This window comes from Rattus norvegicus, chromosome 13 (genome assembly GCF_021556685.1).
Source record: "Rattus norvegicus strain SHRSP/BbbUtx chromosome 13, alternate assembly SHRSP_T2T, whole genome shotgun sequence".
Taxonomy (NCBI): Eukaryota; Metazoa; Chordata; class Mammalia; order Rodentia; family Muridae; genus Rattus; species Rattus norvegicus.
In genome coordinates this window covers 88,445,643-88,465,834 of record NC_141546.1, presented here as the reverse complement: position 1 = coordinate 88,465,834, position 20,192 = coordinate 88,445,643, and the positions used below count along the sequence as shown (strand labels likewise).

General features: G+C 41.5%; 1 protein-coding gene across 30 annotated transcripts in view; it reads right to left on the bottom strand.

Moving 5' to 3' along the window:
- Aim2 (absent in melanoma 2) overlaps window positions 1–13,887 on the bottom strand; it is a 41,831-nt gene extending 27,944 nt beyond the window's left edge. For 8 of the 30 annotated variants that reach the window (XM_087580998.1, XM_087581018.1, XM_087581014.1 and 5 more), the window contains exon 1: window positions 12,647–12,755. The gene's annotated coding sequence lies outside the window, so the exon portion shown is untranslated. Of the gene's footprint in view, window positions 1–6,950; window positions 7,385–12,646; window positions 12,756–12,898; window positions 13,011–13,623 lie in introns of those variants that run through there. The other 22 variants (XM_087581004.1, XM_087581021.1, XM_087580994.1 and 19 more) reach the window with 19 other exon arrangements.
- Window positions 13,888–20,192: the final 6,305 nt, after the last annotated feature.

Sequence of the window (20,192 nt, the reverse complement as noted above, 5' to 3'; positions counted from 1 at the left end):
AAGGCAGAAAGTGGATAAGAGTGGGTATCATCATGGAGTTTTAGAAGTCCCTGCACTAATTTGTTCTAGAACTGAGTGCTGGGCCCATGGTTACTTGAGCTGTTCTTGTTATACCTTTAAGCAACTGTTTACCGCTACTATACGTATTTATGTGTATAGTCAATTATTTTAAGAAACAATATTCTCAGTGTGGGTACTGTTTTAAAATTGTTGGTAACTTGACAGTTGAACAGCACCCCCATCACAATCACTTTTTAGCTATTTTTGCAAGTTTACATTTTCAAATCAATTTTCCAAAGTTAAGGATTGTTTTTAACTGTCTGCTTTGTACCTATAATTTATTTTCAGTAGATTATTCTGTGTTGCTTTTGCTAGCAAAAAAAAAAGAAATGAAAAGTAGAAATTCTCCAAAAAACATACAGTTTTCTTCTGTTTTACCATTTATTTTATTAAGCTTGCTTGTTCTTACCTTTGTACATGTTACAAAAGCAATTTAAATCATTGCTTCAAAAATCAGAAATTTTAGTCAAACAAGCATACTATAAAAACCACTCATAGTCCCACTGCTGATCTGTGAAAATTCTGCCAAGTGATTTTCATTCCTCTGTATGAATTTAATATAATTATGGAAAATTTGGCTACTTTGGTATAAATGTCCTACAATTTACCATGATTCATTTAGTTAATCTGGATTCAAAGAAAAGAAACTTTCAGATCTACCTGCTGTTTTCCTCTTACACTAAAGAATTCGTAGGCTATTGCCAAGGTGGGGAATATATGGAGCCTGAATGGAAAATGTTTTTTGGCAAGGGTCAACTGCAACCAATCAAGCTTTGGTTCCTTGAGCCAACACCTACCCTTTGAATTCTGCTACAGATCAAGTAGTGTCTTACATTGGCTATTTGGGGCCCCAAGGCCTCCATTCATGAATGAGCTCCTCTGAGTCCTTCATTTACAGCTATAAATTAAAATACCCTTCTAACCTCTAACCCTCTGACCTACACCTTTATTCTTTGGTCTTTCTTCTTTGCAGCCTATACTGAAAAGCACCTAGATCACCTTCTACCTAAACCATCCTTGCCAACACAGTCTGTGTGACCTGAAATCTTTAAGACCTCCATGCTTGCTTTGCAGTAGAAAACCCTACCTTTAAAATAGCATAATGAAGGTTAGACAAGAAACATTTGAAATTTTAATCACCTAATTAAAAATATCCTACTTTGTGTATTATTAAAAATTCCCTAAGGAGACAGGACCATTGGAGAGAAAAGCATATTAACCTTGTTTCAATACTTCAGGCAGGTAGTTATAAATGATTGTTGTGATGCTGTGGTTATTATGTTGATGTCAGAAGGGACCAAGATGAGAAGAAACTATAGTATAGAAGAGGGCCTGGGTGTCATGAATATATATATATATATATATATATATATATATATATATATATATAATTTGAAATATCTCATCATCCATGTTCATTTCTATGCATATTGTCAAGTGTCCAAGTCAAGTGTGGGTCTGGACTCTGGGAAGACTGCTACCAAGAGAGAGGGTGTTGCTCTCTGAAACACTATTGCCTTCATTTAGATCTGCATGCTTGTGCAGAAAATATCCTTCTTGAATCCGATGTCCAAGCCCTCCCTTCTGTGATTCAGAAAAAGCAATACTATAGTAGGAAGAGTAGGTGCATGTGTGCATTTGTATGTGCATGTGTGCATGTGTGCATGTATGCATGTGTGCATGCATGCCTTGTGTGCTGCATGTGTGAGTCTTCAAATTCTGGTCCTTACATTCACAGATCTCAGGCATGCTACTTGTCTATAAAGTAAACACATAAAGACTATTCAGTAGGAAATTTTTAAATAAAAACGGGATAATGTCAGACTATCACTTCCCACAATGCCTGGCTCATGCACTAAGCTTAGTAAATGTCTGATTGCAATGAATGTCAGGGAGGATAGTAACCAAGGATTTAACTTCTACCTCAAAGTTTTTGTGGATTTTGTTGCTATTTTTTCCACAGTCTTGTTTTCCAGCTGTAACATACATTATTCAATTGTTTCTTCACAAGATTACCTCTCTAAACATTTCCTAGCTCCTCTGGCCCACTAACACTTCCACAGCACACAACCACACATACAGCTGCCAACAGCATTCTCAGGCCAGCGCAGCACAGGTACCCAGTTTCCAGGGAAAGCCAAGGACTGGCAAGACTAAAGCTTTGCTAGTGCTCTGTGGCTGCTCCTGGCATTGCAAATGTATGAGCTGGGGTGGGAGTCGCTTCCATGGGAGAGATATGAGGAAGCTACTCAAAGATTCAATACAGCTTTTGCAACAAAACAAAACAACAAAAGAATCAAAAATAAAAACAAAATCCAACTCCACAGGAAACACAAAACCATAGGCTAAACTGCATGCTTGTGATCTCAGGGAGTTCCTCAGCAGTGGGCATCTGTGGATGAAAGAACTTCAAAGCGCAGGAAGCAGAAGCCCCCTGGGCCTCTCTTTCAGCTTACAGAAAACGGTCTTTGAACCATAGTGAACAGAAGGTCAGAGTTTCTGCCAACCTTAGGCAAACCACTACACTGAGCAGTCACAGCCCTCAATATCCTGCCAGGCACCACCAGCCCTGCTTGGGAGGAGGTTGTCCCTCTATGCACTGTATGTGATTTATTTAAAAACAAAACGAACAATATGGAGGTGCTTTATCCTGCTCACTATTCATCTTCCAGGCCACATCTCAGAGCATCATCGTCAGGACAGTCTCCCCGTGCACCAACCCACAATCTCACAGCCACAGCAAACCACTGTAGAGTTAGAAGGGGCACGGAGAGCTAGTGTGAGGGAAAGAACAGAAAGCAGTGAGAGTGGGCTTTGGAATGAGAGTGCCCCGACTCCAGCTTCATCTCTCCACTTAGGAGAGTTAACAGGATAACCATACTCTAACTTGTCCGACATCTAAGTCTATAACTGTCAGGTGGAGAGTGTTACATCAGTATTGACCTCATAGAGATGTTAGCAAAAATCCCATATGTTAACCTGTGTGGAGCATTTCGATATGTTTTAATAACTGGCACAGACTATGGATGTGACTCACTTCAGAAACTTGACGACTTGATTTTCTAACTCAAGGATTGTAGAAACCATATCTCTTTAGACATGGGGAAAACTAAAGAGATGCCCATTCCAAACCTCCATAACGAAGTATCTTTTAACCCAGGAGGAAAGATCCTTCATTTTTCTTACTTTTAAATATTTGATTTATGAATATACATTTAAAAAAATCTCTATGGTATCACTCAGAGTTGAGGTAGAACTTTTATATAACACATCCAGCTGCCTTAAGTGAATCAGATCTTGCTAGCTCACACTTAAGACCTTTCATTCCCAATAACAATAACTCAAATCTCTTAAGACCTTTCATATCCAATAACAATAATTCAAATCTCTTAAGCTCATCAGAACAGATATACTAATCCTTCCAAAACAGCATTTCCTTACATTCTCATCATAAAAATAATAGTAAGAGACATACAACTTGCAGATATATTGAGGCCTTTTAAAATCTTTATAAATTTATTTTACATACTGACCAGAGTATCTCTCCCTCCTCTCCTCCTAGTCCCTCTCCCTCCCCTCCCCTCTTCCCATTCCCCATCTATACCTCCTCTGCCTCAATAGATATCAACCAACTATAGCATATCAAGTTATAGCAAGAGCAGGCACCCTCTTCTGTTAAAGCTAGACAAGGCAATCCACTAAGAGGAAAAATGTCCCAAAGGCAGGCAACAGAGACAGCCCCTGCTCCCAGTGTTAGGAGTCCCACAAGAAGACAACGCTACACAACTGTAGCATAAGTGCAAAGGGCCTAGGTCCATCCCATACAGGCTCCCTGGTTGGCAGCTGAGTTTCCGTGAGCCTCTCTGAGCTCAGGTTAGTTGATTCTGTGGGTTTTCTTGTGGTGTCCTTAACCCCTTTGGGTCCTATAATCCTTCCTCCCTCTCTTCCTGGGGGTTCCCCAAGTTCTGCTTAATGTTTGGCTGTGGGTCTCTATATGCAGACTTTTAAATCACATATCAAGCACAGTACTGGCTCTGAAAAAGGGTCAGAGAGCCTAACATCTATAATTGTATATGTCCAGTTCGGTTCCCACCACCTTTTATGTCTTGAATATAAGATTTATTGGAATAGAAATACGACCCTTATTCACACTATCCACGTTTCAAATTGTTTGCGACTCATGTGTTCTCAAGTGATACTGTATCTGGACAGTGTGCATAAAAAGAATCAGCTTAATTAAATGGACAAAGAGAAGGTGCTGTTCGTGTTAGGTGGTCTCCTGCATTATAACAACGTGCTGGATATGATTAAGCTCCAAAGAAGAAATTGTGTTTGTCCACACAGTTTTGGATGTTTCCGATCATGACAAACTGGCCCCCATTGCTCTGAGATGGTGGTGGCACAGTCTGCCATGGTGGGAACATATGAAAAAAGCAGTCGTGCTTTTACCTCATGTTTGTAGAAAGTGAAAGAGAGGAATGGAAAGAGGAACCACTTGCTCAACAGCCGCTTTGGAGAAATACCCCCACTGACCTCACTCCCACTTAGGCCCAAGTCTTAAAGGCTCTACCACCTGCGAGAGAGCTACAGGCCCCTGGCCCACGGACCTTTGTGACAATGTGGAGATGCTGTGATGGAGAAACACAGAACACTATGGGGGAAGCCACTACCTTGGACCTAACAACGATTCTAGAGACAGGAAGGTTCATGATGATACCGACACATTCCCATCATCGGATACTGTGCAAGTGGTTTCAAAACACAGTTATAGTTCTAGAATCTGATCTTAAGACCCTCAAAACATGGTAACCATCAGGTCCTCCAGAAGGGAGAGCTAAGGAACAGAGCAGGCCTTTCAGTACCCAGATTGTTTAAAGGGGTAATGTTGTCAAATACTGACCAAACTAGAATTAGGCATGAGTTTTACTTAACCAGAGTACTTGATGGAGATTATTCAAGCATGACTTTTGCCAACTGCCAACCAGCTCTCCATTTCTTCTCCTGCAGACTTAAGTATATCTCCTGTCACCTTTTCATTACAATCCCAATAATATTTTTTAAGTGTCATAACAGCTCCTGTGTGCACCAGGGAGTGAGCCCTTAAAGTCAATAGTCCAACCTGAGACTTGATTGTGAGACCAGCATCTGAGTGCTTAAGTACCACAGTTCGTGAGTCATGTATTAGATAGAGCAGCTCTAATATAAAATAGGGGTTTTGTTATAAAGCCTCATCAGAGGCACGTGATAAAGAAGTGTGTTCCGAAGCTAACTTCAGTTACAATGAGTGATATGGAGGTAACAGGTAGGTGACAATAATTGCCAGCCCTGGTTTCCTCAAAGTCCAGACCCAGGAGAGTTTGAGAGTCAAAAACATACAGTGACATGAGCTGCAGATGTCAGTGGCTTTTCCATCCATATTCAGTCACTCTGGGGAAGGTTTCAAACAGGAAGATCAGTGGGGGTCTTGATGGTCTAACCCAGGAATAAGAGACATATGGGATGAGTTGTTAATATCCTCAACTGTAATCCAACAGCAGTAGAAAAAGCATCGAAGGTAGATTAGGCCAAAACACCTTGAGATGGTGTAGTTCAAAAACTGCAGGGCAGTGAGACCAGAGTGGGGATAGCAGAAAGGGCTGATAGGAAAGGTCATAATGAAACTCGGTGGTCTGTATGCTAACCAAAATGTTAATTCAAAAGAAGAGGAAATAGCAACTGCAGATGTGGATGAGGTCAAAGAAGACACAGGTAAAGACAACAAGGCAACGGAAGTCAAAGGAGACTCGGAAGCAGGAAGGATGTCAGTCAGAGAATAAAACGTTCAAATATTAATGTGCTGAGAAAGCAAATCTCTAAGAACAGTCGTAGGACCAGTTGGCTAAAATGGTGTGGCTGTGAAAGGTAAGGTAGTGACAGCATCTATGATTTGAGGCCAGGATATTCCCTGCAATGCTCAGCTCATGCCACCCCTGCAGTGCACAGCTCAGCGCTCATCCCACAGGTTGCCAGAGGTCTTCATTGCTGTTTTTCTCCTAAGCATTACCACAGCTATCATACCAATTCTGAGCCTGATTTTAGAAACACCCTTCAAGTTACCTAGCAACTCAACCCTAGTCAGTGTGTGTGTCACAGTAAGAAAACTACCAAGTAGAGGCTGCCCTTGATCCTCAAGACAATGGATGCCAAAGATACCTGCCCAGCACTGCGGGCCGTGCTCACATAAAGCTCCAGTTTCAAACGCCTTCATCTACCATCATTCAAAACACTCTCTCCTCTGGGATACCAACCTTGTTTCTTTCCGAATCTTCATTTTTAAAACCTGACACCCTAAAGACATTTTTGTTTTGTTTCATTTGACTCAAAGAACGACATTTTCTTCACTTTTCTTTTCCTAATATTGACCATAATCCTAATTTTGCTGGGAACAAGCAAAAGAAACGTATTCTAAATACTACCATTTCATTTCCCAAAACAAAATTCCAGGTCCCAGATCCTAGGGGAGCTGTGGCCTTCCCCATAGTGGAACAGCCTCATTATAAACAGTGTTTTGAGTCCAGACATCTCAGTGACAACTTATAAGCAGACAGGTGTCTGAGTCCAGCCATCTCGAGGACAACTTCTCCATCTTGCTTGCAAAGTTGACAAGTTCATGTTCCCAGACCTGGGAACGAACACCTATGCACCTTTTCCAGATATTCTCTTAATTATCTATTAACTGGTATATATATATATATATATATATATATATATATATATATATATATATATATATATATATATATATATAACTTATCTAAACCAAGGTGCACAAGTTACAAAAAAAACAAAAAACAAAAAACAAAAAAACAAAAACAAAAAAACCATGTAGGTTTAAATTTTTCAAATCCTACCTTAAAATGGGTTCTTAAACACTCTACTCTCCCATCCAGCCCACCACCCACCAGAGGTGGTGGAAAAGAAAGATTCTTAGGATACCGGGGCAGTGGACCTGAGCAACTCGGGTCCTCGTTGTTAGGAAATCGGCAATTCAGCTCATGGAAATCCCCTGCGGCAGCTCGATCCACTCGCTAGCACTTCACGAATATACCAGCTGTCTAGTTCAGTAATGTCCGGATAGCAAATGCAAATCAGTAGCAGTGGCATGAACCAGCAGAGACAGCCAGGCCCCCGCCAAATCGGCAGCCGGCTCATCAGGAGGAACCAGAAACACGAGGGACTCCACAAGTTCTCGGCTGTGTCTCTCTCAGTGAAGTGGAGATCAAGAAGTGTTGCAAAGCTATTTATACAAGCCAGCCAAGCCACGGCACTTTCCATTGAGTGACCTAAACATCACGTGACCTCCGTGAGAGTCATATTAGTGGCCTGAGTTCGTGGAAGCGGAAGTGGCATGAAACCGTAGGAACCCCTAGAGAAGATTTTTTTTTTTTTTGGTGTGTTTCTCTCTGTGGAGTCAAATGGAGCTCAACTACACAACGTAAGGCCGACCAACACATGCATGTTGTTTGCAAAGAATCTATCACGGGTCCTTTCACGTGCTTGCTTTAGCAGAACATCCTCTCTCCTGCGTCTGCTTCAGCAAAATGTTCCTTCATGAGTGTGCTTCAGAAAAACATCCCTTTCTCTGTAGCTGCTTTAGGGAAACACTCTTTCATGTGTTTGCCCAAGCAAAGCATCATCGAACATTACTGACTTTCCAAAGAACACTTAAGTTTCTACTTCTTCGCCAGTTTCCTGATATGCCCCGATTAACCACATTCAGCTGACCAATCACTCCTTTGTCTCCTTATCACTCTGAGCTCTGAACCAAATGTCTAGAAGAATGAATTAAAGACCTTGAAGCCAGGTGCCCTGAATACGGCCCAGTCTCCAACGGGTATTCCCGTGCTTAACCCCTAATGTCAAAATACAGTTTGCTAACACTGCTGCTCCTCCCAGCATCCCCCTCGCTTTGTGTCCGCATCCTTTAAAAATGCAATACAACTTCCCCTTGGGAGTGGTTCAGATCCCAAAATGGCCGCTTCCCGGAGCGCCTGAAAATAAAGCTTTCATTTTTAAGCTTCCAAGTATCTGAAGTGAGTGTCCTTGGAGATCCTGAAGCCAACCGTATACACAGGCACTCAGTGAGTGAGGGAAGACGTAGGAAAGGGTGGGACAGAGAAAAGGAGAAAAGAGGAAATACGTGAGATGAGGGGGGTGGGCAGGTAGCAGGACAGAAATTCATGGACTCAGAAGTGTCCCTGTGGAAGGAAGAAGAGGCTAGGATAAATAAAGCCTGACTATGAAATCCATCTGAACCTGAGGCCAAGAAAGGCTCTAGACTCTTGGAAGGCTCCTCTCCAGCCGTGAATCTGGTTTCGTGTATTCTTTTCCACACAAATTAACGTACAGCAGACAATCTGAGGCTGGGGAAGATGGCTCACCAGGTAAAGTGCTTGCCGTGAAAAGGTGGAAGGGAAAACCTGACCCCACAATACTAATAACGAAAGACATTCTTTTAAAAAATATTGGAAAAGAAGCAGGGCTTGTGTAAAAGGTGCTGAGATCGAAGATGAGTTGTGTTCAAGGCTCTATGCCTGGATGGCCCTGTTCCCTGAGTGTTCTACCTGGGTCCCCACGATTCTCAACGCCATCATGTGGAAAATCAAGCTAATCACACCTGCTGCGGGAGCCCATTAGAGATGACAAAAGCCTAAACCTTAGCCAATCTGAAGGGTGCCACAGCTGGGTGGGATTACTGTCTTTGGCTTTATCTCTGCTTGGCTTTGCCCAGCCTGAAGAACATTCAGTCACTCTTGGCTGTCTCCTCTCCATACAGAGCAAGGACAAGGCCTCGCTTTATGCACAGAGAAGTTGGACGAGTTCATACAGGCTCAAGAATTTCAGTTTCAGTGGCTTTCCCCCCTGACCTGCTAAGTCAGTATGTGTTCACAGTAATCATCTTCCGAGAGATCACCTCACAGAATATAAAATACAAAGACCCAATCCTGGGATACAGGTCAGTTTGCAGGGAGCTCCTCCGTCCACTCACTAAGGTAGGACAAGAGCACAGCTCCTGACACGGCATGCGGACAGGAATAACATGACCAAAATAACCTGTGTCTCTATTTTTAAGTTAGTGCTCAGCTCTGACCAGAATGCAAGAGAGGCGAGGCTCACAACTGATTCCTTTTCTTTACATTACCCAGTAGGCTTTGCCTGCATTCTCATTTTTTTTTCTTCAGTAGCCTTTCCAAAGGACAATGCCACTTTCCCTATATCACCATACCACCAAAAAGAAGGATGTGAGAGGGTTTCAAAAATAACTTCACAAGCTAGTTTGGAACCTCATTAATCCCAGGGTTCTGGTACACAATCTGTTCTGGCTGCTATTTTCTTCTGGGATTGCTATAGCTCTCTGGCTGCTTGCTCTCATCTTGACTTTTCTTACCTGTAGTTTGTTTGTGTTTTCTTCTGCAAAGCATTTTGCCTTTCTCCAAGCAAATGTTTAGATATATGCAGGGTCTGACAGTTGTGTGTTAAAGTCAATATGAGGAGACATTGTGGATATTATGGGATGAAAGTCAGAGAAACCTGGAAAACCCTTGAGGAGAAGGTGGAAAGAGCTTTTTCCAGGATTGGGCAGTTGGAGCAGAGGCACAGAGAAAAGAGTGATTCTATTCTGCAACTGAATCTCTATATGAATTATAGAGGTTAGGGAGATGGCTTAATTAGTAAACTGCCAGCTCCCATGTTAAAAGATGGGCACAAAGGACGCACTATAATTCCAGAACTGGGAAGACAGATGGGTAGATCCCTACAGTTCTCTGGCCTAGTAACCCAACCAAATCATTTGAGTTCCAGGTTCATTAGGAGAAGACCCTGTTGCAAAGAATAAAATGGAGAGCAAATCAAGGAAGATACCCCACCCTGAACTCTGGCATGCATACGCAGACAGACAGACCAACGGACAGACGGACACACACATGTATGTCACACACACATACACACCAGAAATCAATTAATCAGTTAATTAGTAAACAAATAGAAAACAGGCTTGAATTCCAGAGCAACCTGCTTACAACAACTAGATGCAGTTCTCAAATATTTCATGTGTGCAGCTGACAGGACTGAATTTTATATTATATTTAATTTTAATTAAAAACAAACTCAATTTGGTTTCTAGAAAAATCAGTGTGATTAAAATTACTTGAATATGTAAACCTACATTTTCAACTGTAAATTTTGTGAATTTTAAATATATATAAATATAAATGTAAATATAGATGAAAATTTACCACCAGAAATTACGTTCTCTGAGAACAAAATATATGCCAGAGTTTTGAAGACTCAGTAAATATTTTGGATACTTTGACTTTAATCAAACATATTGGGCTGCTGTTATTGGGTTTTGCTTTTGTTTTTTAAGGTAGCTACTAGAAAATGTAAGTGTATTTATTTATATTATATTTCTATTGGGTGATATTTTCCTGGTACAGAGACTACATGTGTTAGAATTACATGTTTTCACTTTCTAGCTCTGTGATGGGATCAAAGATGTTTTCTAGTACTTTGATGAAGAATCGTCTGATGGTCCCTACTGCACAGACTCCACGTGAGATGTGGCTAAATTACATAAGTATGCAATTCATAAGGTATACCTGACACCTGGTGTGCACAACATATGTTATTATTATAGTGTGAAGTTTATATTTATCATGCTATGGGGAGAGCAAGCAACTAAAAGAGACTTTGAAATGTCAGACAGCATTCTTCTTCTTAGAAAAGCCTCACGACAAACATCCACTCCACCAGACTCTGGACAACAGATGCCTAAGGCTTTGTTCCCGTGGTGAGCAGCTATATATCAGGTCACTACTTGATGTCGATTGAACGGCTTCTTACAAATCTCCAAAAATCACAACTACAGATGGGTGTCCAGATTTAACTTAGAAAAATGCCCTAGTAAAAGGTGGTACCAAGACAGGAGTATATAAATCAGGCTCTGACCCTAACTTGTACTTATCTCATGGGGTTGATTCGCCATCAGTTAAATATGGACAGCAGGAGATGGTACTATGAGGATTTAATATGTAACATGGCAGAGAGAGCTCTCCAAACCACACAGCGCCGTGCCAGTACCAACATGCCTTCCCCTGAGAATGATTGCTGCAGGTCGGGCTGCCCCCACGACAGATTATGCAGTTGCGTCATGGGAGTATCCCAAAAGACCCAAACTTTGCTACACTCCCTATGAACTTGTGATTAAACAGCCAACCCGTATGTCTTAAAAACTTGCAAAACTCCTTTTTAAAATAAAAAATGCAAAAGAGACGCATTTGAGAGATAAACCAGGAAATCAACAGCCGTTGTTCACAAATCAGCTCATTTTGTCCAGTCAGGCATCTTACAAGTCTGAGAGGAAGTGAGTCATGAATCAGACAAGATTTCTTCACTATTTCCAAAACAAGTATAAGTATGTATAGCACATAGTTTTCATTAAGAACGTGGGCTGGGCCTGTGTGGTGTAACTCAAGTTGGTAGTGACTGTGTCTCTTTGAGAAGGTAATATTTAAACAGTTGTGGGGATAAATAGAAAGAGCAAGTCTCATATCTTGGAGCTAGATTCAGGGGAAGGTATACAGCCTTGTCTATGTACTAAATCACACAGGGCCTTCCACTTCAGAGTGGCTATGCTGTGTGCTCATTCACCTCCCTGAAGCAGTAAACTCTACGTTACAGCATTTCCCCAAAACCCACATCAGAAATCATTTTCTGGGTAATGATAAATGGCATGTCCCCGCGAGATGTATGAATGGTACTTTTGAAAACACGACTATCACAGTAGGCATCATTCTGTATAAAGACTAATCTTAAGCGAATTGTTTAAAAAGAAGAAAACAGACATGGAAAAGGAAACATCATATGAAGGGATATAAGACGGTCACACAAGATTCAAATATCTCAATGGACAGAACACACATGAATTAGACTCACAGGTTTAAAAGGAATGCTAAACTGGATTAAAACCCACTGTGGCTCCTAGGGTGTTTACAAAAGATACATTGGGGAAACTGAAGTGCTGAAGAGTCGCGAAGCAGAAATGTGGACCTATGTATCAGGCACTAAGCACAAAAGCCCTAGTTAGAACAGCTCTATTAATATTAGTCAGAGAAGACTCTAAGACAAATAGTGCCATTAAGGACAGAGTTGCTATACAATGATTAAATGTTAAAGTCACTAAGGCAAATATAACAGTTCTAAACAGTATGCCCCTCACTGAGTAAAGCCAACAGCTGTGAACAAAGTCTGACAGTTCTCCATGAACAAATGACAAATGTGCCTTGAGGATCGGGACTTACAAAACAGTTCCTTCGATAACTAAAGTTTTAAATAGCCAAGAATAAAATAACATAAAAAGCAAAAAGATTTAAAAACATAATTAACAACTATGTTCTGATCCATACTTAGAAATATCTACCACGCTTTCAGTAAGGGCACAAAGGTTATCAGTGACTTTCAAAGAGTCGTTACTGTATTAGTTTCTTTTCTGCTTTGATAAAATGAACATCAGCAGCATAGGGGAGAAGTAGATTTTATTTTTACTTACAGGTCCATGAGGGTGGAGTTCTTCAGGCCAGGGAAAACATAGTAGCCAGTAAGAAAAGCGTGGCAGCAGGCAGGACAGGAGGCAGGCGAGTTGTAATTCTTTCTCATACAGGAAGCAGAGTTACAAGTGAGACAGCCTATCACCTCTCACAGCCCGCCCTCAGTGTCCCACTTCCTCCAATAAGGTTTCTCCAGTAAGTTCTACTTTGTGAAAGTCCCAAAACCTTCCCAAGCCACCAGCAGGTATACAAACCTCTGCAGATATCATAGGAACACTCTTTCCCCCAAATTCTAGGGATTTCACTACGGAAGTGGGAAAGAAGTGGGATCCAGTTGGAAGTAGACCGAAATGAATTTTCTAATACCTAATAAAGTAAAGGAAATGGAGATTAAAAGCATACATAATTTTTGAAAAAATGCCGGGCCACTTGAACATCTGGGATTATGGAATAACATGATCTGCTTGACTTGACATGTCTTCGATGGGAAGGTTACTTAGAGTTTCAAGCTCCATGCTTTCAAGCTAATGTGACATCATAGGCTTTCTGCCATGCCGTTATTCTTAACTTATATCGAGAAATTGCTCTCTACCCCCTATGTTGCTTTTCCCCTTCAGCTAGAAACCAAAAACCCTCTTCTAAATATAAATCCATGTCAATAAAACACCTACAGACCAACACACCCAGAAAATCAGAGTTCCTTTTAGGCTCAGTCTGGGTCAACCCTCTGAACAATATGTTCTAATTCCTGCCACAACCAAATGCACTTTCTTTTGTAAAGGTCTCAGTTGTAGTACAATAAAAGATAACGTGTGTTCCACAGTCAACTGAGGGTTTAGAACCAGGCTCCCTGCAGCCTTATTCTTTTCTGGAATATAATCCTTCCTTCTAACCACAGAAGCCCATGACTCCTCTTTCCTCCTAATTTACTGATTAGCAAAATGGTCCTAAAGCTTTTTCCGGAAAATTTCTGACATACCTTACTTACCTCCCTGGATTTTTCTCTCTGCAGCAGCCTAAGTCCTCAATTCGGGGACTGGTGTAAATCCTGATAGTTCAAACCATTCACCTCACAAAGATGTTCACTATTAGTGGTAGGACATGAAAATCATGAAAATCAGGTCTTGAGAGACAGAAAGTACTTACTGCCTCCTTTCACTTTGAAACTTGGCAAGTCTTAGCCCTGTAGCTGAGTCCTAAGTAAGCCCTGATGCTGGGGCAAAATAATTATATATTAAGGCTCTGCCCAAACAAAGTCTAGTTTTCAGTTTCCTTTTCCTGACAAGCCTCAGCAGAATTTCTCCTTCAGCTGTGAGGTCTCAACCAGAGGTATTTTAGACATAGGGAACTCCATGAGAGGTAATTCCTGTATTGCCAGGGAGCTCATAGCCTAAGGGGCTAACACAGCCCTGGGCACAGCACCCACCCACTTGCTGGTGGTTGGTTTTCTATGATTTAAATATCAACACAATAAAAAGGTTGGGTTCTGCATAATCAGATCTCTTTTATTACCCAGGATTGTCCTAGCAGCTATAGTGCACATTACTTCTTTAAATTGGCATGCCCCGTTTACTCAGTGAGAGGCTGGTTTTGTCCTCCTGCTACTTCAGAGTGTTATTTGTCTCACCGTGCCCTCCAAGGCTTCTTGCCTGGGGATGTCTAGTTTTCCTTCTCTGTTACAGGGAGGGCAAAACAGCTCAAGAATAAAAATATTATGTCCTTAAAAACTAGGTCAATTATTTCCAACATTTTTTTTTTAACCATGGTGTATCAGGGCCTAAAGTGTGACTTTCAGTCATAGAAAGAAAGTTAACGGCCTTAACTTCCTGTGTTGGTTTCTGCTGGGTGTTGTAAGCATCTGCTTCAATGCTGGTTTTCTTCTAACTGTAGCCCTTCGTTCTTCTAGTTGGAAACCTCACCTTCATTCTTCTCTGCCCAGGACTCTCTCTATTGGAAACGTCAAGGACTACCCCAAAGGGGGCATCACCAGCTGATCTCCACACTCAAGGGATGATGAATACCCCTTTAGTATTGTTCTGTTTTTACGTTAACTTGCTGACTAATAAAGTTACTCATTCAAAACCGAAGGTCCATTCATCACAGCTCGTTCTCTGGACCATACAGTTGTCTCGTGTTACGGCTGGGTGTATTGTTTTCCGTATTCTACTTTAGTATTAGTTGTCGCTGGCAACCTCTTACTATACTAAGTGTAAATTACACTTTGCCTCAACGGTTATGGGAATAGGATGAAATGCAATCCATTCTTTTGCGCGATTTCAAACATCTACTGAGCATCTATCAGGATGTGTGATGAATGCAATTGTAAAAGACAATGGAAGGAAACCAAGTCGAAGGTAATAAAACATCCCAAGTAAGTGCCCAGTGTGAAGAGCTAAGTTGGTAAGGATTTAGGAGACAAGATAGAAAGGACAGAAAAATCATATCACATGAAGGGTTGAGTATGGAGGAGGGAAACTGAGGCTGACAAAGACAACAGCCTAAATGAATAGAACCACTGAAGCCTCAAGGCCTGCAGGAAAAGGTCCAATAAAGCTAATAACGTGATCAATTCTTCCTTAGAAGACTGCACCTCTCAGCTCCAAAACAATAATGTCGTTGGATCCTACCAGAAGTGTGTGTGTGTGCGGCGGCAAACCTAAAAAAACTTGATAAAGAAGTGTCCTAGTCAGTGTTTCATTGCTATCAAGAGTCATCAACACCAAGACAACTCTTATAAAGAAAGCGTTTAACTGGGGTTTGCTAATAGTTTCAGAAATGTAGTCCATTACTGCCATGGCAGAGTGCTGGCAGACATGGTGCTGGAAAGGTAGCTGAGAGTTCTATATCCATATCGGCAGCATCGAGTAGAGAGAGCCACCGGGCCTCACTTGGTCTTTTGAAACCTCAAATCCCACCCATCCCCCCAGTGGCACACTTCCCCCACAGGGCCTCCTAATCCTTCCCAAGTAGTGCCACTCCATGATGACTAAGCGTTCATGTCTATGAGCCTGTGGAGGCTGCTCTTATTCTCCCGACCATAGGGGAGTTCTGGATATGTCTTTTAGAAATTGCAGAAGAGAAAGAGATAGACGAACAAAACAAATGGAAAACTAGACTCAGGTAACAAGTTGCTTTTATGTGGCCTTAGTGAGACCTGCTTCAGGAATGAATGGAACCAATGAATGAGTGCCTGGGAAATGTCCTGGTTTATCACGCCTACGGTTAATGGAAACTTAGGTGTCAGGGGTCAGGGCATAAGGGTCCATGATTTGCTGAAGAATGATATCCAGGACTCAAATAGTATGTAAACACAAAGAGTGTTTTATTCCACAGAAGTCCAGCACACTGGGGTCTCCCATTACCAAAATAAAGAGACAACCAAATGAGCTCCAAGGCCTGATTTAAAGCACATTAATAGTTTCCAGGATGGGTGAACTTTATCTTGCTCTATCTCTAGGAACATTCCATTACCAGGGTGTTGGGGCTGGAAACTGTTGCTGAAGAAGTAGCTGAGGAAGTCTGGAAACTGCTGCTGACCTACTGTTCTTTCCTCAGGCCAGGTAGTGGGGCGGCTTCTGAGGGCAGGACTTGCCCTGTTCTTGGAAACAGAGACTTAGGCCTCTTCTCTTCGACTGCAAATTTGAAGCCTGTCATGGTGTCAGCCTAGCCTTCTCAAGGGGAAGAATAGGAACACGTGGGCACATCTGAGTAGGTGTCAGAAAAGGAAGTTATATTTTATATGATGGTGGCAAATGTGTGTGGTGTCTGTGTGTATGTGTGTGTGTGTGTGTGTGTGTGTTCGTATATCTTAAACAGACTATATGTGTACTAATTTGAAGGCTGAAAGTCAACAAAAACAAAAGCAAAACTAAAGCCCAGAGATCAGAGCAAGGTCTCAGAGGCATTAAGAAAGGATGAAATAGGGTAAGGATGAAAATCACCTTAGGGAAGAAGAGAAATCCATTTACCTCTTAAGACAAAAGATGTAGGAGTATAGGAAAAATGATAACACACCAAGATCAACAAATATATTTGTTACAGATGTTTTTCTCTACAATCGAGAAGAGACTTTATCCGATAAGGAACATTTTCTCTAGGTGGGCAACAAGTCAAGTAAAGTGCAGGTATTGATCTTTTTCTCTAAATCGATGGGTGGTTCTTGGAACAATGAGAGTAGCCAAAGGTCAAGAGCGCCATTCAGACTCAGAAGAGGGGAGTGTCAGCAAAATGAAATCATGTCTACCTCAAGACTTCTGGATTAGGATGACAATTAAACACAGGGTCTATAAATAGACCCGCGGTCCGACAACACCACAAAATGACTTACCTCATTGTCTTTCCAACATCCCATTTTCCTATGAAAAAATTCAAACTTAAACGTGAAGTAATAAAACAGTGACCATTGATGCACCTGTCACATAGACGGAAGAGATGTTAACGCTCTCCTTGCTTGCAGATGCTATTTCAACGCTTAGGTCTCTGTGTAAATTTATGTTACGTGATAAAAAATTGGGTTAGATCTCATAGTATTTAGCAATAATCTGTCAGAATATTTCTTCAACTGAGAATGATTACTGTTATGATTAAATACGTTACCACACCCAGGAATAGTAAAACAACAAAAGATAACCTGACAGCACCCAAAACCCAGGACATATTTCCCAGGTTGAGCATTAAGTGCTTTTCTGGTTAGCTTTTAAAAACTACAATCAATGCTCATGGGTTGCAACTTATTTATTTGTGTGCTTAATTAGATGTGGATATTGTGGTTCATGTATACATGCTTCTATACATACACATATATATGCACACCTGTGTATGTGCATGTAGAAGTCAAAGATCAGTGATGGGCATTTTCATTAGTTATTCTCCTTCTTATTCTTTAATGAAAGAATTCAGCTCTCATTGAACCTGGAGTTCACTGGGTCAGATTGGTTAACCAGAGATCTTCTTGCGTCCACTTAGCTCAGATCCACACCCTGAGTGCTGGGGCTACAGACTCGTGTTGCTGTGCACAGGGTTTCTTTTGCTTTCTGTTTTATATTTTTTTTTATTTTGTTTTGTTTTGTTTTGTGGTTGGTTGGTTGGTTTCTGGGAGGGCGGGGGGGGGAGTACTGGAGATCCGAGTGCAGTTCCTTATGCTTGCACAGCTGGCACTGATGTCTCCAACCCCAACATGCCCTGCATTTTTTCATCCTTTGTTAATTTTAAACTAGAACAGCACGAACCACATACTGCTCTTTCAACTCCGCGTCAGGGGCATTGTAAAGTCTTGCGCAGCAGCCTTATAAAATTAGCACATTCCTGCTTGTTTTCTTATGGCCATTTCTTATTAACACTACCTGGACCTCAGACTTCCATATTCATGAAATGGTATGGGTTAAAGGCAGTTGAAACATTTCAAATAAAGTACTTTCAGGGAGCGTACCAAATTTCAAATGATTGAACCGTACTCCGTAAACGCATATAGTGTACCAATTTAAAAAAAAAAAAAAAACTCTTAAAGGCATTAAAAACAGTGAATTAGTCCTTCGAACCACTCCTCATTGTTCCGTTGTGTTTTCTTTCTTTCTTTCTGGGTGTTTGATGAGCGCAACGACAGTCAGCTTTTGCTTTTATAACTAACAAACAAGCCTAAACCTTGTTTGCCTTAGGTCAGCAAACATGCCTTGCTCACAGGTTTGTGATTTTGCTCGCTCTGCTGGAGTCTGGGTGATCTCTCTGGCCAGAACACTGAATACAGAAGAAATAGCTCTTGAGAGAGCCTTGCCTTTCCTGGGGATAGGTAAGGCAAGGGAAAGGGAAAGCTTGAGGTGACTCAGCTTGGGGTCAACAGTCTTTACTTCCACCCACACCGCATCAGACAAAGGAAATCACAGATTGTTATTGGGAAGAAGTAAACGATGCCCTTGGGGAAGAGCAGAGGAGAAAATTCGGTCTTAAATCCGGGGATGACCATATAACTCATGTGGACTGAAGAAACAAGAACCTTTATATGAATGTTCCCTAGTACTTCCATTTCCTCTGCCAGAGGGAGCAGCAGCCTTCTAAATTCATCTCTGTCACTTTGCATCCCTAAATGAAGACGGACCAAGGAGCCAGAGGCACAGAGTGCAGGCCATAAATAAAACTGGCATCCTCTCCAGCTTTGAGGCAGTTACTGTGACAGAGGTTACCCAGCAACAAACATAGAAGAGGTTACTGTTTCTATTTAATTACTAATTTTCAAAGTATGGGCATGCTCACAACTGCCATTGTTTCTAAATTGCTCTCCTGTCATTTACTTTTTCCCAAGAAGAGAAAATGTCCTCTCCTATCACAGAATAGAGGCGACTATGAAAAGGGCCGGTCATGTTAGTATCTCTACACAAATCAAAGAGTATTCTCCCCATCCTAGTTCATGAATCAAACTTAAAGACTAGACCAATATACTGTGTGCTGCTGTAGTGGGGAAGGGGTGTGGTTTCACGAACAGTAGAAGAGTCCAGAAGGAGAAGATGAAGGGAGAGAGCGGTTGGTTCTAGTACCTAACTGGAGCCTGGCTGTGACTGTGGTTAGGGGAGTGCTGGCAATGTGCATCGAAGTGCTGTGAGGATGCTCAGAGAAGGCAGGAACCCTCATCGGGACCATAAGTATAAGTAGGTACCCCAAGGCATGATCCTTATTGGCTTACTCAGCAGTCACAGGCTGACCATTTGCTTCTTTGTTTTGATGAGTTCTTTAGGTTAGCCTACAAAGCCCTGGCTTTCATCACGCCAATTTTATGCACACTTTCTTCTTACTGAATCTCTCTCCTCACTCCTCTCCCCTGCCATTCTCTTCTCTCCTCCCAGCACCTCCTCTTCTGTTTTTATATAACATACATTATGCTATTCTGTTTTCACCCCTGTGTCTTTTTTTTCTTTTTTTTTCCCTTCTTTTTTGTTTGTTTTTCGGAGCTGGGGACCGAACCCAGGGCCTTGTGCTTGCTAGGCAAGCGCTCTACCACTGAGCTAAATCCCCAACCCCCACCCCTGTGTCTTAATAACATCACTTCTTCCCTTCCCACAGTCCCCCTTCTGGTTCCACAATCTCCCCAGCTCTCTCACATACTTGTGCATAAATTAAAAACCAGGACCCACATAGAAGAGAAAATAATCTGTAGTATCTGTATTTGTGAGCCTGGCTTTTTTAGCTTACCATAATGATTCCCAGTTCAATCCCTGTTCCTGTAAATGCCGTGATTCCAGTATTTCTTTAGAGTTCAATATACTCCCATGTATGTATTACCACCTTTTTTTTTTAATCACTTCATCCAGTAAGAACATCTAGGATGTTTTCTTTTTTAGCTCTTGTAAAATAACACAGCAATAAATAAGGATGTGAAACTTAGCCACTGTGAACATGCCAACTTAAAATACTGTTTTGAGACTCCATCTCACGTCAGTCAAAATGACTAACATCAAGCAAACAAACAACTCCTGATAGCAAAGATGCATAAAAAGAGGAACCTCTCTCATCGATTATGGGATGGTGCGGACGTTATGCAAATCAGTATGGCGGAGACTC